Source organism: Pseudophryne corroboree, chromosome 8 (assembly GCF_028390025.1).
Source record: "Pseudophryne corroboree isolate aPseCor3 chromosome 8, aPseCor3.hap2, whole genome shotgun sequence".
Classification (NCBI taxonomy): Eukaryota; Metazoa; Chordata; class Amphibia; order Anura; family Myobatrachidae; genus Pseudophryne; species Pseudophryne corroboree.
This window is the reverse complement of record NC_086451.1, coordinates 164,517,694-164,533,058: the sequence shown is the minus strand read 5'-3', so window position 1 is coordinate 164,533,058 and position 15,365 is coordinate 164,517,694. Positions and strand designations below refer to the sequence as shown.

At 35.0% G+C, this 15,365-nt stretch overlaps 5 non-coding genes across 5 annotated transcripts; all 5 read left to right on the top strand.

Annotated features, from left to right (window-relative positions):
• Positions 1–2,568: 2,568 nt before the first annotated feature.
• TRNAS-ACU (transfer RNA serine (anticodon ACU)) lies at positions 2,569–2,642 on the top strand. The gene has a single exon. It is a non-coding gene; the product is annotated as a tRNA-Ser (tRNA).
• A 1,096-nt stretch (positions 2,643–3,738) lies between these two features.
• On the top strand, positions 3,739–3,812 carry TRNAS-ACU (transfer RNA serine (anticodon ACU)). The gene has a single exon. It is a non-coding gene; the product is annotated as a tRNA-Ser (tRNA).
• Positions 3,813–4,907: 1,095 nt separating this feature from the next.
• TRNAS-ACU (transfer RNA serine (anticodon ACU)) lies at positions 4,908–4,981 on the top strand. Its single transcript has one exon. It is a non-coding gene; the product is annotated as a tRNA-Ser (tRNA).
• Positions 4,982–6,076: 1,095 nt separating this feature from the next.
• Positions 6,077–6,150, top strand: TRNAS-ACU (transfer RNA serine (anticodon ACU)). Its single transcript has one exon. It is a non-coding gene; the product is annotated as a tRNA-Ser (tRNA).
• A 1,095-nt stretch (positions 6,151–7,245) lies between these two features.
• TRNAS-ACU (transfer RNA serine (anticodon ACU)) lies at positions 7,246–7,319 on the top strand. The gene has a single exon. It is a non-coding gene; the product is annotated as a tRNA-Ser (tRNA).
• Positions 7,320–15,365: the final 8,046 nt, after the last annotated feature.

The following is a 15,365-nucleotide window of genomic DNA, read 5'->3' as shown; positions in this document are numbered from 1 at the left end:
TGGGTTATGGGCCCAGCATGCTTCCATTGCAGTACTCTGCTGCACATGGAAGTGCAAGAGATCCTGAAGCACTCACTCATCATGGGAAAGTACCAATGTGTTTCTTCGTTGGTGGATGGAAGAAACATCTTACAAAAACTCTCCAGATTATTGACTTTTTAAAGTTTTTCTAGGAAACGTTTTAGATGAATGCTTATTAGCCTTTGTCAGTATGGAGTTTTGCAAAGTGTCTCTGTGGTGCAATCAGTTAGTGTGTACGGCTATAAACCAAAAGGTTGGTGGTTCAATCCCACCCAGGGACGTAATTGACCTTGTTATCAGATTTTGGTGATCTTTAAGTAGACAAGTCAAAATTTCAAATCCCCTCTTATGGTGTAGGGTACCTGGCCTTCTCTGATGTAATCAGAGTTAGATTTGATTCAGTGATTTTATAAAAACAGCTAGGAAGCACAATTTAGCAGTGGGTTGCAGAGAAAAAGAAATATGCTGGCAAAAAAATCCAATTGAGTGATTAAACAGCTCTTCATTTTCTGGCTTTATTTTTATGCTAACAAATTTGTTCTCTGAAAAGTGTCCACAAAGCCAAGTCTCTGATGAACACCTTTGTAAGGATGGTTTTTCACCTATTACTAAATTAAACTTGCTTCATTGGAAAGGCAGCAAGATGCATCCTCATTTCAATGTCTACTGAAATAATACAGGTTGACACCAGGAAACATTAACGCCAATGCATCCTTGCTGCTTTCTCATGTGGAAGTCTGTTTAATGTGAAAACAAGGTGATATCTAATTAGCACACAGGTAAGGAATTAAGAAAATCTTTATTTAAGGGTGAAGATGTTTCTCACAAAATCGTTGCCCCAATGCATCATTGAAATTCAAGCTGGAAAGATGATTTTAATATATCACTTGTACATTTTGTATTGCTCTTCTGGTGACAATGTAGTTTGTTTTTGTCAATTACCATTTTAATAATAGGGTAAAGAAAATTAAGTGGATTTTTGAAAGAAAACAATACTGTCAATATACTATTAAAACAAATTAAAATGGTAAAAGTTATTGTACTTTAAGTAAACATAAAATAGCTAACATATCAATCCCAGTTTTGGATTACTTTAATTAACAAAAAAAATGCATATAGCAGAGGATAGTTTCAATCTGCCTACCTCTGGGTTATGGGCCCAGCATGCTTCCATTGCAGTACTCTGCTGCACATGTAAGTGCAAGAGATCCTGAAGCACTCACTCATCATGGGAAAGTACCAATGTGTTTCTTCGTTGGTTGATGGAAGAAACATCTTACAAAAACTCTCCAGATTATTGACTTTTTAAAGTTTTTCTAGGAAACGTTCTAGATGTATGCTTATTAGCCTTTGTCAGTATATATTTTTTGCAAAGTGTCTCTGTGGCGCAATCGGTTAGTGTGTCCAGCTACTAACCAAAAGGTTGGTGGTTCAATCCCACCCAGGGACGTAATTGAACTTGTTATCAGATTTTGGTGATCTTTAAGTAGACAAGTCAAAATTTCAAACCCCCTCTTATGGTGTAGGGTACCTGGCCTTCTCTGATGTAATCAGAGTTAGATTTGATTCAGTGATTTTATAAAAACAGCTAGGAAGCACAATTTAGCAGTGGGTTGCAGAGAAAAAGAAATATGCTGGCAAAAAAAAATCCAATTGAGTGATTAAACAGCTCTTCATTTTCTGGCTTTATTTTTATGCTAACAAATTTGTTCTCTGAAAAGTGTCCACAAAGCCAAGTCTCTGATTAACACCTTTGTAGGGATGGTTTTTCACCTATTACTAAATTAAACTTGCTTCATTGGAAAGGCAGCAAGATGCATCCTCATTTCAATGTCTACTGAAATAATACAGGTTGACACCAGGAAACATTAACGCCACTGCATCCTTGCTGCTTTCTCATGTAGAAGTCTGTTTAATGTGAAAACAAGGTGATATCTAATTAGCACACAGGTAAGGAATTAAGAAAATCTTTATTTAAGGGTGAAGATGTTTCTCACAAAATCGTTGCCCCAATGCATCATTGAAATTCAAGCTGGAAAGATGATTTTAATATATCACTTGTACATTTTGTATTGCTCTTCTGGTGACAATGTAGTTTGTTTTTGTCAATTACCCTTTTAATAATAGGGTAAAGAAAATTAAGTGGATTTTTTAAAGAAAACTATACTGTCAATATACTATTAAAACAAATTAAAATGGTAAAAGTTATTGTACTTTAAGTAAAAATAAAAGAGCAAAAATATCAATCCCAGTTTTGATTACTTAAATTAACAAAAAAAAATGCATATAGCAAAGGATAGTTTCAATCTGCCTACCTCTGGGTTATGGGCCCAGCATGCTTCCATTGCAGTACTCTGCTGCACATGTAAGTGCAAGAGATCCTGAAGCACTCACTCATCATGGGAAAGTACCAATGTGTTTCTTCGTTGGTTGATGGAAGAAACATCTTACAAAAACTCTCCAGATTATTGACTTTTTAAAGTTTTTCTAGGAAACGTTCTAGATGTATGCTTATTAGCCTTTGTCAGTATATACTTTTTGCAAAGTGTCTCTGTGGCGCAATCGGTTAGTGTGTCCGGCTACTAACCAAAAGGTTGGTGGTTCAATCCCACCCAGGGACGTAATTGAACTTGTTATCAGATTTTGGTGATCTTTAAGTAGACAAGTCAAAATTTCAAACCCCCTCTTATGGTGTAGGGTACCTGGCCTTCTCTGATGTAATCAGAGTTAGATTTGATTCAGTGATTTTATAAAAACAGCTAGGAAGCACAATTTAGCAGTGGGTTGCAGAGAAAAAGAAATATGCTGGCAAAAAAAATCCAATTGAGTGATTAAACAGCTCTTCATTTTCTGGCTTTATTTTTATGCTAACAAATTTGTTCTCTGAAAAGTGTCCACAAAGCCAAGTCTCTGATTAACACCTTTGTAGGGATGGTTTTTCACCTATTACTAAATTAAACTTGCTTCATTGGAAAGGCAGTAAGATGCATCCTCATTTCAATGTCTACTGAAATAATACAGGTTGACACCAGGAAACATTAACGCCACTGCATCCTTGCTGCTTCCTCATGTAGAAGTCTGTTTAATGTGAAAACAAGGTGATATCTAATTAGCACACAGGTAAGGAATTAAGAAAATCTTTATTTAAGGGTGAAGATGTTTCTCACAAAATCGTTGCCCCAATGCATCATTGAAATTCAAGCTGGAAAGATGATTTTAATATATCACTTGTACATTTTGTATTGCTCTTCTGGTGACAATGTAGTTTGTTTTTGTCAATTACCCTTTTAATAATAGGGTAAAGAAAATTAAGTGGATTTTTTAAAGAAAACTATACTGTCAATATACTATTAAAACAAATTAAAATGGTAAAAGTTATTGTACTTTAAGTAAAAATAAAAGAGCAAAAATATCAATCCCAGTTTTGATTACTTAAATTAACAAAAAAAAATGCATATAGCAAAGGATAGTTTCAATCTGCCTACCTCTGGGTTATGGGCCCAGCATGCTTCCATTGCAGTACTCTGCTGCACATGTAAGTGCAAGAGATCCTGAAGCACTCACTCATCATGGGAAAGTACCAATGTGTTTCTTCGTTGGTTGATGGAAGAAACATCTTACAAAAACTCTCCAGATTATTGACTTTTTAAAGTTTTTCTAGGAAACGTTCTAGATGTATGCTTATTAGCCTTTGTCAGTATATACTTTTTGCAAAGTGTCTCTGTGGCGCAATCGGTTAGTGTGTCTGGCTACTAACCAAAAGGTTGGTGGTTCAATCCCACCCAGGGACGTAATTGAACTTGTTATCAGATTTTGGTGATCTTTAAGTAGACAAGTCAACATTTCAAACCCCCTCTTATGGTGTAGGGTACCTGGCCTTCTCTGATGTAATCAGAGTTAGATTTGATTCAGTGATTTTATAAAAACAGCTAGGAAGCACAATTTAGCAGTGGGTTGCAGAGAAAAAGAAATATGCTGGCAAAAAAAATCCAATTGAGTGATTAAACAGCTCTTCATTTTCTGGCTTTATTTTTATGCTAACAAATTTGTTCTCTGAAAAGTGTCCACAAAGCCAAGTCTCTGATTAACACCTTTGTAGGGATGGTTTTTCACCTATTACTAAATTAAACTTGCTTCATTGGAAAGGCAGTAAGATGCATCCTCATTTCAATGTCTACTGAAATAATACAGGTTGACACCAGGAAACATTAACGCCACTGCATCCTTGCTGCTTTCTCATGTAGAAGTCTGTTTAATGTGAAAACAAGGTGATATCTAATTAGCACACAGGTAAGGAATTAAGAAAATCTTTATTTAAGGGTGAAGATGTTTCTCACAAAATCGTTGCCCCAATGCATCATTGAAATTCAAGCTGGAAAGATGATTTTAATATATCACTTGTACATTTTGTATTGCTCTTCTGGTGACAATGTAGTTTGTTTTTGTCAATTACCCTTTTAATAATAGGGTAAAGAAAATTAAGTGGATTTTTTAAAGAAAACTATACTGTCAATATACTATTAAAACAAATTAAAATGGTAAAAGTTATTGTACTTTAAGTAAAAATAAAAGAGCAAAAATATCAATCCCAGTTTTGATTACTTAAATTAACAAAAAAAATGCATATAGCAAAGGATAGTTTCAATCTGCCTACCTCTGGGTTATGGGCCCAGCATGCTTCCATTGCAGTACTCTGCTGCACATGTAAGTGCAAGAGATCCTGAAGCACTCACTCATCATGGGAAAGTACCAATGTGTTTCTTCGTTGGTTGATGGAAGAAACATCTTACAAAAACTCTCCAGATTATTGACTTTTTAAAGTTTTTCTAGGAAACGTTCTAGATGTATGCTTATTAGCCTTTGTCAGTACGCACTTTTTACAAAGTGTCTCTGTGGCGCAATCGGTTAGTGTGTCTGGCTACTAACCAAAAAGTTGGTGGTTCAATCCCACCCAGGGACGTAATTGACCTTGTTATCAGATTTTGGTGATCTTTAAGTAGACAAGTCAAAATTTCAAACCCCCTGTTATGTTGTAGGGTACCTGGCCTTCTCTGATGTAATCAGAGTTAGATTTGATTCAGTGATTTTATAAAAACAGATAGGAAGCACAATTTAGCAGTGGGTTGCAGAGAAAAAGAAATATGCTGGAAAAAAAATCCAATTGAGTGATTAAACAGCTCTTCATTTTCTGGCTTTATTTTTATGCTAACAAATTTGTTCTCTGAAAAGTGTCCACAAAGCCAAGTCTCTGATTAACACCTTTGTAGGGATGGTTTTTCACCTATTACTAAATTAAACTTGCTTCATTGGAAAGGCAGTAAGATGCATCCTCATTTCAATGTCTACTGAAATAATACAGGTTGACACCAGGAAACATTAACGCCACTGCATCCTTGCTGCTTTCTCATGTAGAAGTCTGTTTAATGTGAAAACAAGGTGATATCTAATTAGCACACAGGTAAGGAATTAAGAAAATCTTTATTTAAGGGTGAAGATGTTTCTCACAAAATCGTTGCCCCAATGCATCATTGAAATTCAAGCTGGAAAGATGATTTTAATATATCACTTGTACATTTTGTATTGCTCTTCTGGTGACAATGTAGTTTGTTTTTGTCAATTACCCTTTTAATAATAGGGTAAAGAAAATTAAGTGGATTTTTTAAAGAAAACTATACTGTCAATATACTATTAAAACAAATTAAAATGGTAAAAGTTATTGTACTTTAAGTAAAAATAAAAGAGCAAAAATATCAATCCCAGTTTTGATTACTTAAATTAACAAAAAAAAATGCATATAGCAAAGGATAGTTTCAATCTGCCTACCTCTGGGTTATGGGCCCAGCATGCTTCCATTGCAGTACTCTGCTGCACATGTAAGTGCAAGAGATCCTGAAGCACTCACTCATCATGGGAAAGTACCAATGTGTTTCTTCGTTGGTTGATGGAAGAAACATCTTACAAAAACTCTCCAGATTATTGACTTTTTAAAGTTTTTCTAGGAAACGTTCTAGATGTATGCTTATTAGCCTTTGTCAGTATATACTTTTTGCAAAGTGTCTCTGTGGCGCAATCGGTTAGTGTGTCTGGCTACTAACCAAAAGGTTGGTGGTTCAATCCCACCCAGGGACGTAATTGAACTTGTTATCAGATTTTGGTGATCTTTAAGTAGACAAGTCAACATTTCAAACCCCCTCTTATGGTGTAGGGTACCTGGCCTTCTCTGATGTAATCAGAGTTAGATTTGATTCAGTGATTTTATAAAAACAGCTAGGAAGCACAATTTAGCAGTGGGTTGCAGAGAAAAAGAAATATGCTGGCAAAAAAAATCCAATTGAGTGATTAAACAGCTCTTCATTTTCTGGCTTTATTTTTATGCTAACAAATTTGTTCTCTGAAAAGTGTCCACAAAGCCAAGTCTCTGATTAACACCTTTGTAGGGATGGTTTTTCACCTATTACTAAATTAAACTTGCTTCATTGGAAAGGCAGTAAGATGCATCCTCATTTCAATGTCTACTGAAATAATACAGGTTGACACCAGGAAACATTAACGCCACTGCATCCTTGCTGCTTTCTCATGTAGAAGTCTGTTTAATGTGAAAACAAGGTGATATCTAATTAGCACACAGGTAAGGAATTAAGAAAATCTTTATTTAAGGGTGAAGATGTTTCTCACAAAATCGTTGCCCCAATGCATCATTGAAATTCAAGCTGGAAAGATGATTTTAATATATCACTTGTACATTTTGTATTGCTCTTCTGGTGACAATGTAGTTTGTTTTTGTCAATTACCCTTTTAATAATAGGGTAAAGAAAATTAAGTGGATTTTTTAAAGAAAACTATACTGTCAATATACTATTAAAACAAATTAAAATGGTAAAAGTTATTGTACTTTAAGTAAAAATAAAAGAGCAAAAATATCAATCCCAGTTTTGATTACTTAAATTAACAAAAAAAATGCATATAGCAAAGGATAGTTTCAATCTGCCTACCTCTGGGTTATGGGCCCAGCATGCTTCCATTGCAGTACTCTGCTGCACATGTAAGTGCAAGAGATCCTGAAGCACTCACTCATCATGGGAAAGTACCAATGTGTTTCTTCGTTGGTTGATGGAAGAAACATCTTACAAAAACTCTCCAGATTATTGACTTTTTAAAGTTTTTCTAGGAAACGTTCTAGATGTATGCTTATTAGCCTTTGTCAGTACGCACTTTTTACAAAGTGTCTCTGTGGCGCAATCGGTTAGTGTGTCTGGCTACTAACCAAAAAGTTGGTGGTTCAATCCCACCCAGGGACGTAATTGACCTTGTTATCAGATTTTGGTGATCTTTAAGTAGACAAGTCAAAATTTCAAACCCCCTGTTATGTTGTAGGGTACCTGGCCTTCTCTGATGTAATCAGAGTTAGATTTGATTCAGTGATTTTATAAAAACAGCTAGGAAGCACAATTTAGCAGTGGGTTGCAGAGAAAAAGAAATATGCTGGCAAAAAAATCCAATTGAGTGATTAAACAGCTCTTCATTTTCTGGCTTTATTTTTATGCTAACAAATTTGTTCTCTGAAAAGTGTCCACAAAGCCAAGTCTCTGATGAACACCTTTGTAAGGATGGTTTTTCACCTATTACTAAATTAAACTTGCTTCATTGGAAAGGCAGCAAGATGCATCCTCATTTCAATGTCTACTGAAATAATACAGGTTGACACCAGGAAACATTAACGCCAATGCATCCTTGCTGCTTTCTCATGTGGAAGTCTGTTTAATGTGAAAACAAGGTGATATCTAATTAGCACACAGGTAAGGAATTAAGAAAATCTTTATTTAAGGGTGAAGATGTTTCTCACAAAATCGTTGCCCCAATGCATCATTGAAATTCAAGCTGGAAAGATGATTTTAATATATCACTTGTACATTTTGTATTGCTCTTCTGGTGACAATGTAGTTTGTTTTTGTCAATTACCCTTTTAATAATAGGGTAAAGAAAATTAAGTGGATTTTCTTTACCCTATTATTAAATGCAGTGGCGTAAAAATAAAGCCAGAAAATGAAGAGCTGTTTAATCACTCAATTGGATTTTTTTGCCAGCATATTTCTTTTTCTCTGCAACCCACTGCTAAATTGTGCTTCCTAGCTGTTTTTATAAAATCACTGAATCAAATCTAACTCTGATTACATCAGAGAAGGCCAGGTACCCTACACCATAAGAGGGGGTTTGAAATTTTGACTTGTCTACTTAAAGATCACCAAAATCTGATAACAAGGTCAATTACATCCCTGGGTGGGATTGAACCACCAACCTTTTGGTTAATAGCCATACACACTAACTGATTGCGCCACAGAGACACTTTGCAAAAGTACATACTGACAAAGGCTAATAAGCATTCATCTAAAACGTTTCCTAGAAAAACTTTAAAAATTCAATAATCTGGAGAGTTTTTGTAAGATGTTTCTTCCATCAACCAACGAAGAAACACATTGGTACTTTCTCATGATGAGTGAGTGCTTCAGGATCTATTGCACTTACATGTGCCGCAGAGTACAGCAATGGAAGCATGCTGGGCACATAACCCAGAGGTAGGCAGATTGAAACTATCCTCTGCTATATGCATTTTTTTTTGTTAATTAAAGTAATCCAAAACTGGGATTGATATGTTGGCTCTTTTATTTTTACTTACAGTACAATAACTTTTACCATTTTAATTTGTTTTAATAGTATATTGACAGTATTGTTTTCTTTCAAAAATCCACTTAATTTTCTTTACCCTATTATTAAAATGGTAATTGACAAAAACAAACTACATTGTCACCAGAAGAGCAATACAAAATGTACAAGTGATATATTAAAATCATCTTTCCAGCTTGAATTTCAATGATGCATTGGGGCAACGATTTTGTGAGAAACATTTTCACCCTTAAATAAAGATTTTCTTAATTCCTTACCTGTGTGCTAATTAGATATCACCTTGTTTTCACATTAAACAGACTTCCACATGAGAAAGCAGCAAGGATGCAGTGGCGTTAATGTTTCCTGGTGTCAACCTGTATTATTTCAGTAGACATTGAAATGAGGATGCATCTTGCTGCCTTTCCAATGAAGCAAGTTTAATTTAGTAATAGGTTAAAAACCATCCTTACAAAGGTGTTAATCAGAGACTTGGCTTTGTGGACACTTTTCAGAGAACAAATTTGTTAGCATAAAAATAAAGCTAGAAAATTAAGAGCTGTTTAATCACTCAATTGGATTTTTTTTTGCCAGCATATTTCTTTTTCTCTGCAACCCACTGCTAAATTGTGCTTCCTAGCTGTTTTTATAAAATCACTGAATCAAATCTAACTCTGATTACATCATTGAAGGCCAGGTACCCTACACCAGAACAGGGGGTTTGAAATTTTGACTTGTCTACTTAAAGATCACCAAAATCTGATAACAAGGTCAATTACGTCCCTGGGTGTGTTTGAACCACCAACCTTTTGGTTAATAGCCATGCACACTAACTGATTGCGCCACAGAGACACTTTGCAAAAGTCCTTACTGACAAAGGCTAATAAGCATTCATCTAAAACGTTTCCTAGAAAAACTTTAAAAAGTCAATAATCTGGAGAGTTTTTGTAAGATGTTTCTTCCATCAACCAACGAAGAAACACATTGGTACTTTCCAATGATGAGTGAGTGCTTCAGGATCTCTTGCACTTACATGTGCAGCAGAGTACAGCAATGGAAGCATGCTGGGCCCATAACCCAGCGGTAGGCAGATTGAAACTATCCTCTGCTATATGCATTTTTTTTGTTAATTAAAGTAATCCAAAACTGGGATTGATATTTTGGCTCTTTTATTTTTACTTGAAGTACAATAACTTTTACCATTTTAATTTGTTTGAATAGTATATTGACAGTATAGTTTTCTTTAAAAAATCCACTTAATTTTCTTTACCCTATTATTAAAAGGGTAATTGACAAAAACAAACTACATTGTCACCAGAAGAGCAATACAAAATGTACAAGTGATATATTAAAATCATCTTTCCAGCTTGAATTTCAATGATGCATTGGGGCAACGATTTTGTGAGAAACATCTTCACCCTTAAATAAAGATTTTCTTAATTCCTTACCTGTGTGCTAATTAGATATCACCTTGTTTTCACATTAAACAGACTTCCACATGAGAAAGCAGCAAGGATACAGTGGCGTTAATGTTTCCTGGTGTTAACCTGTATTATTTCAGTAGACATTGAAATGAGGATGCATCTTGCTGCCTTTCCAATGAAGCAAGTTTAATTTAGTAATAGGTGAAAAACCATCCCTACAAAGGTGTTAATCAGAGACTTGGCTTTGTGGACACTTTTCAAAGAACAAATTTGTTAGCATAAAAATAAAGCCAGAAAATGAAGAGCTGTTTAATCACTCAATTGGATTTTTTTTGCCAGCATATTTCTTTTTCTCTGCAACCCACTGCTAAATTGTGCTTCCTAGCTGTTTTTATAAAATCACTGAATCAAATCTAACTCTGATTACACCAGAGAAGGCCAGGTACCCTACACCATAACAGGGGGTTTGAAATTTTGACTTGTCTACTTAAAGATCACCAAAATCTGATAACAAGGTCAATTACGTCCCTGGTTGGGATTGAACCACTAACCTTTTGGTTAGTAGCCGGACACACTAACCGATTGCGCCACAGAGACACTTTGCAAAAAGTACATACTGACAAAGTCTAATAAGCATACATCTAGAACGTTTCCTAGAAAAACTTTAAAAAGTCAATAATCTGGAGAGTTTTTGTAAGATGTTTCTTCCATCAACCAATGAAGACACACATTGGTACTTTCCCATGATGAGTGAGGGCTTCAGGATCTATTGCACTTACATGTGCAGCAGAGTACAGCAATGGAAGCATGCTGGGCACATAACCCAGAGGTAGGCAGATTGAAACTAGCCTCTGCTATATGCATTTTTTTTGTTAATTAAAGTAATGCAAAACTGGGATTGATATGTTGGCTCTTTTATTTTTACTTACAGTACAATAACTTTTACCATTTTAATTTGTTTTAATAGTATATAGACAGTATTGTTTTCTTTCAAAAATCCACTTAATTTTCTTTACCGTATTATTAAAATGGTAATTGACAAAAACAAACTACATTGTCACCAGAAGAGCAATACAAAATGTACAAGTGATATATTAAAATCATCTTTCCAGCTTGAATTTCAATGATGCATTGGGGCAACGATTTTGTGAGAAACATTTTCACCCTTAAATAAAGATTTTCTTAATTCCTTACCTGTGTGCTAATTAGATATCACCTTGTTTTCACATTAAACAGACTTCCACATGAGAAAGCAGCAAGGATGCAGTGGCGTTAATGTTTCCTGGTGTCAACCTGTATTATTTCAGTAGAAATTGAAATGAGGATGCATCTTGCTGCCTTTCCAATGAAGCAAGTTTAATTTAGTAATAGGTTAAAAACCATCCTTACAAAGGTGTTAATCAGAGACTTGGCTTTGTGGACACTTTTCAGAGAACAAATTTGTTAGCATAAAAATAAAGCCAGAAAATGAAGAGCTGTTTAATCACTCAATTGGATTTTTTTTGCCAGCATATTTCTTTTTCTCTGCAACCCACTGCTAAATTGTGCTTCCTAGCTGTTTTTATAAAATCAATGAATCAAATCTAACTACATCAGAGAAGGCCAGGTACCCTACACCAGAACAGGGGGCTTGAAATTTTGACTTGTCTACTTAAAGATCACCAAAATCTGATAACAAGGTCAATTACGCCCCTGGGTGGGATTGAACCACCAACCTTTTGGTTTATAGCCATACACACTAACTGATTGCGCCACAGAGACACTTTGCAAAAGTACATACTGACAAAGGCTAATAAGCATTCATCTAAAACGTTTCCTAGAAAAACTTTAAAAAGTCAATAATCTGGAGAGTTTTTGTAAGATGTTTCTTCCATCCACCAACGAAGAAACACATTGGTACTTTCCCATGATGAGTGAGTGCTTCAGGATCTCTTGCACTTACATGTGCAGCAGAGTACTGCAATGGAAGCATGCTGGGCCCATAACCCAGAGGTAGGCAGATTAAAACTATCCTCTGCTATATGCATTTTTTTTGGTAATTAAAGTAATCCAAAACTGGGATTGATATTTTTGCTCTTTTATTTTTCATTAAAGTACAATAACTTTTACCATTTTAATTTGTTTTAATAGTATATTGAAAGTATTGTTTTCTTTTAAAAATCCACTTAATTTTCTTTACCCTATTATTAAAATGGTAATTGACAAAAACAAACTACATTGTCACCAGAAGAGCAATACAAAATGTACAAGTGATATATTAAAATCATCTTTCCAGCTTGAATTTCAATGATGCATTGGGGCAACGATTTTGTGAGAAACATTTTCACCCTTAATTAAAGATTTTCTTAATTCCTTACCTGTGTGCTAATTAGATATCACCTTGTTTTCACATTAAACAGACTTCCACATGAGAAAGCAGCAAGGATGCAGTGGCGTTAATGTTTCCTGGTGTCAACCTGTATTATTTCAGTAGACATTGAAATGAGGATGCATCTTGCTGCCTTTCCAATGAAGCAAGTTTAATTTAGTAATAGGTGAAAAACCATCCTTACAAAGGTGTTAATCAGAGACTTGGCTTTGTGGAAACTTTTCAGAGAACAAATTTGTTAGCATAAAAATAAAGCCAGAAAATGAAGAGCTGTTTAATCACTCAATTGGATTTTTTTGCCATCATATTTCTTTTTCTCTGCAACCCACTGCTAAATTGTGCTTCCTAGCTGTTTTTATAAAATCACTGAATCAAATCTAACTCTGATTACATCAGAGAAGGCCAGGTACCCTACACCATAAGAGGGGGTTTGAAATTTTGACTTGTCTACTTAAAGATCACCAAAATCTGATAACAAGGTCAATTACGTCCCTGGGTGGGATTGAACCACCAACCTTTTGGTTAATAGCCATACACACTAACTGATTGCGCCACAGAGACACTTTGCAAAAGTCCATACTGACAAAGGCTAATAAGCATTCATCTAAAACGTTTCCTTGAAAAACTTTAAAAAGTCAATAATCTGGAGAGTTTTTGTAAGATGTTTCTTCCATCAACCAACGAAGAAACACATTGGTACTTTCCCATGATGAGTGAGTGCTTCAGGATCTCTTGCACTTACATGTGCAGCAGAGTACTGCAATGGAAGCATGCTGGGCCCATAACCCAGAGGTAGGCAGATTGAAACTATCCTTTGCTATATGCATTTTTTTTTGTTAATTTAAGTAATCAAAACTGGGATTGATATTTTTGCTCTTTTATTTTTACTTAAAGTACAATAACTTTTACCATTTTAATTTGTTTTAATAGTATATTGACAGTATAGTTTTCTTTAAAAAATCCACTTAATTTTCTTTACCCTATTATTAAAAGGGTAATTGACAAAAACAAACTACATTGTCACCAGAAGAGCAATACAAAATGTACAAGTGATATATTAAAATCATCTTTCCAGCTTGAATTTCAATGATGCATTGGGGCAACGATTTTGTGAGAAACATCTTCACCCTTAAATAAAGATTTTCTTAATTCCTTACCTGTGTGCTAATTAGATATCACCTTGTTTTCACATTAAACAGACTTCTACATGAGAAAGCAGCAAGGATGCAGTGGCGTTAATGTTTCCTGGTGTCAACCTGTATTATTTCAGTAGACATTGAAATGAGGATGCATCTTGCTGCCTTTCCAATGAAGCAAGTTTAATTTAGTAATAGGTGAAAAACCATCCCTACAAAGATGTTAATCAGAGACTTGGCTTTGTGGACACTTTTCAGAGAACAAATTTGTTAGCATAAAAATAAAGCCAGAAAACGAATAGCTGTTTAATCACTCAATTGGATTTTTTTTGCCAGCATATTTCTTTTTCTCTGCAACCCACTGCTAAATTGTGCTTCCTAGCTGTTTTTATAAAATCAATGAATCAAATCTAACTCTGATTACATCAGAGAAGGCCAGGTACCCTACACCAGAACAGGGGGTTTGAAATTTTGACTTGTCTACTTAAAGATCACCAAAATCTGATAACAAGGTCAATTACGTCCCTGGTTGGGATTGAACCACCAACCATTTGTTTAGTAGCCAGACACACTAACCGATTGCGCCACAGAGACACTTTGCAAAAACCACATACTGACAAATGCTAATAAGCATACATCTAGAACGTTTCCTAGAAAAACTTTAAAAAGTCAATAATCTGGAGAGTTTTTGTAAAATGTTTCTTCCATCAACCAACGAAGAAACACATTGGTACTTTCCCATGATGAGTGAGTGCTTCAGGATCTCTTGCACTTACATGTGCAGCAGAGTACTGCAATGGAAGCATGCTGGGCCCATAACCCAGAGGTAGGCAGATTGAAACTATCCTTTGCTATATGCATTTTTTTTGTTAATTTAAGTAATCAAAACTGGGATTGATATTTTTGCTCTTTTATTTTTACTTGAAGTACAATAACTTTTACCATTTTAATTTGTTTGAATAGTATATTGACAGTATAGTTTTCTTTAAAAAATCCACTTAATTTTCTTTACCCTATTATTAAAAGGGTAATTGACAAAAACAAACTACATTGTCACCAGAAGAGCAATACAAAATGTACAAGTGATATATTAAAATCATCTTTCCAGCTTGAATTTCAATGATGCATTGGGGCAACGATTTTGTGAGAAACATCTTCACCCTTAAATAAAGATTTTCTTAATTCCTTACCTGTGTGCTAATTAGATATCACCTTGTTTTCACATTAAACAGACTTCTACATGAGAAAGCAGCAAGGATGCAGTGGCGTTAATGTTTCCTGGTGTCAACCTGTATTATTTCAGTAGACATTGAAATAAGGATGCATCTTGCTGCCTTTCCAATGAAGCAAGTTTAATTCAGTAATAGGTGAAAAACCATCCCTACAAAGGTGTTAATCAGAGACTTGGCTTTGTGGACACTTTTCAGAGAACAAATTTGTTAGCATAAAAATAAAGGCAGAAAATGAAGAGCTGTTTAATCACTCAATTGGATTTTTTTTGCCAGCATATTTCTTTTTCTCTGCAACCCACTGCTAAATTGTGCTTCCTAGCTGTTTTTATAAAATCACTGAATCAAATCTAACTCTGATTACATCAGAGAAGGCCAGGTACCCTACACCAGAACAGGGGGTTTGAAATTTTGACTTGTCTACTTAAAGATCACCAAAATCTGATAACAAGGTCAATTACGTCCCTGGTTGGGATTGAACCACCAACCATTTGGTTAGTAGCCGGACACACTTACCGATTGCGCC